This window comes from Geospiza fortis, unplaced genomic scaffold (genome assembly GCF_000277835.1).
Source record: "Geospiza fortis unplaced genomic scaffold, GeoFor_1.0 scaffold313, whole genome shotgun sequence".
Taxonomy (NCBI): domain Eukaryota; kingdom Metazoa; phylum Chordata; class Aves; order Passeriformes; family Thraupidae; genus Geospiza; species Geospiza fortis.
The window spans coordinates 501,796-504,539 of record NW_005054582.1 but is presented as its reverse complement, the minus strand read 5'-3'; the positions used below and the strand labels follow the sequence as shown (position 1 = coordinate 504,539).

At 52.4% G+C, this 2,744-nt stretch overlaps 1 long non-coding RNA gene across 1 annotated transcript; it reads right to left on the bottom strand.

Annotated features, from left to right (window-relative positions):
• Window positions 1-1,432: 1,432 nt before the first annotated feature.
• Window positions 1,433-2,723, bottom strand: LOC115948872. The gene is made up of 2 exons (XR_004082638.1): window positions 2,671-2,723; window positions 1,433-2,623 (listed from the first exon to the last, which is right to left on the bottom strand). It is a non-coding gene; the product is annotated as an uncharacterized LOC115948872 (long non-coding RNA).
• Window positions 2,724-2,744: the final 21 nt, after the last annotated feature.

Sequence of the window (2,744 nt, the reverse complement as noted above, 5' to 3'; positions counted from 1 at the left end):
TCTGTATTTTTATATGGAAGAAGAAATAGATATTCTATATTTCTATATAGAAGAAGAAATAGATCTGTATTTTTATATGGAAGAAGAAATAGATATTCTATATTTCTATATAGAAGAAGAAATGTATATTCTATATTTTTATCTTGAAGAAGAAATATTCTATATTTCTGTATAGAAGAAATAGATCTATATTTTTATACAGAAGAAGAAAGATCTTCTGTATTTTTATATAGAAGATATAAAAATTCTATATTTTTATATAGAAGAAAAAATAGATCTTCTATATTTTTATATAGAAGGAAAAATAGCTTCTGTCACCCCCCTGGCCAGCATTTTTGGGGACAAACTGTGACCAATCCAAGCCGCGTGTGCTCTGTTTGCAGCAGTCCCCACACCCTGGCCATGTCCCAGATCAGCAAAACCAGGGCTGTGCATCCCCCTGGGGGTCCCCAGCTCCTGTCCCCCTGCCACCCCCCCCAAAACCAGGTCCAGCAGGATTCAATTCGTCCCTCTCAAAATCCTTCCCGTGGCCCCAAGGAATGTGTCCTTGTCTGGAAAAGAATTCTTGGCAGCGGGAGCAAGAGCAGGGAGCTCTGGCAGCACCCGGCACATTTTTTTTTGGGAGGTGGTGCCAAGCTTTAGCACAAACATGAACGGGAACAACGTGTCCCTGCCTGTCCCCTGAGGGTCCCTGGGTGGCCTCCAGGGCTTGGGAATTCCCAGTTTTTTGGGAATCCAGGACAGGGGCACACCCAGCTGCGCTGGAGAGCTGCGGGGGAAAGATCAGGGCTGCAAATCCCACAGGTGAAGCCTGCAGCGGGGACACGGCACCCCGTGCACCCCAAAATGAACCTGCAGAGAGCCTGAGGGGCGGCACTGGGGACAAAGGGGCCACAGTGGGACAGAGCGCAAGGATTTGCAGCTGGAGCAAAGATTTGGGTTGATAAAATCCCTCCCCAGTGCCCAGCAGTCCCTGCTGTGAGCCAGGGGGGAAAAACGGGAGACCCCCAACCCACCCAGCACAGTGAGAGGTGGGCAGGGGGTGCCAGCATCACCCCCCTGCCCCTTTCAGTGCCCACCCAGCTCTGGGGCGGGGTGGGATGGGAAGAAGCCCCTGCCATGGTCCCAAACCCTGCTCGGAGCTGCTCCTGCTGAGTCCCAGCCGGGGCCGGCCAATCCCTTCTCCCTCCTGCACAAACACACCTGGAAAAGCAGGGAGAGACAAGGTTGGGTGTCCCCACACGTTTGGAGGGTGTCCCCACACATTTGGGAGCTGTCCCCACATGTTTTGGGAGCTGTCCCCACATGTTTTGGGGGAGCTGTCCCCTCCCTCCACCCCCCCCAGCACAGGGACACCCCCAGAGCAGCAACGCCCCTTTGCGTCCTTCCCTTTATTTCCTCTTTTAGGTTTTATTTCCCTTTTTTTTTTGGAAGTTGAATAAAAAGCAAGCACAGCAGTCCAGAAGAGGTGAACATGTAAAAAAATTATATATATATATATTTTTTTTTATATATATACTTGTTGTCTATTTACAACATGGCTGGGACAGACAGCAGGACATCCAAGGAGGGTGTGCAGCCACTGCCCCAACCAGGTCACACAGGGGCTGGAGGCCAGAGCAGGACCCTGTGGGGACAAAGGACAGGTCCCAATGCCACCACACTCCTTGTCCCTGCCCCAGAGAGCGGCCAGGAGCAGCCCCAGGGCTGTTTCTCACAGGAGGATCCAGGAAACACCTGAAGGCAGAGCCGCATTCCAGCACACCCTGGGCAAACACTCCTGGCAAGCAGCAGCAGGGAAGTGACACAGGTGACACACACAGGTGCCCGGGGAACACCCAGGAGGAAAACCCTGCCTGGGCATCCTGCACTCCTGCCTCCCCTCCTTTGGTCCTTGGGGCTGAAACTGGGGCAGCTTTGGGGGCACAGCTGTGCCCACCCTTGTCCCTGCATGGAACAGCAGCACCCAGGGCACCAGGAGGGGACAGTGCCACCCCCAGCCCTGGCTCTGCAGGTTCTAAGGTTTGGGGTTTTTTTTGTTGTGATTTTGGTGTTAATTTGGGGTGGTTTTGTTATTTTTTTCCCCAGGTTTGAGAGAAAGAAAATACAAGGGAAAAAAATAGGAGAAAAAAAACCAAATCCAAGCTTGGGATGCCCAACACTTTCAAAGCACAGGTTTGCCTCAACACCCTTCAAATTCCACCCTGTCTCTGGTGCTTTTTATCCCTTTCTGGGTGGTTCCTGCCAGCCCTGCCTCTCTCCCTCCCTCCATGATCACTCCCAGCAGCACAAATCCCTGCCTGGCTGCTCTGGTCCTGCTGTGGGAGCACCCAGGGCTGGGGCTGAGGGGCCAGGGCAGGGCTCTGCTGCGTCCTGAGCTCCTCCTGCTGCTGCTGCATTCGGCTCCCAGCTCTGCTGGGGGGACAAGAGCTGTGCCCACCTTCCCCCTGGCCAGAAGGGACAGAGAAACTGTCCCATGGCCTTGAGGCAGCTGAGACACTCTGGCCAAATTCAGCCAAGCCCCTCTGGTTGTGTCCCTCTAATCAAATTCAGCCAAGCCCTTCTGGTTTTATCCTTCTGACCAAATTCATCCAAAACCCTCTGGCCAAATTCATCCAAAACCCTCTGGCCAAATTCATCCAAAACCCTCTGGCCAAATTCATCCAAAACCCTCTGGCCAAATTCATCCAAGCTCCCCTGGCCAAATTCAGCCAAGCCCCTCTGGTTGTGTCCCTCTAATCAAA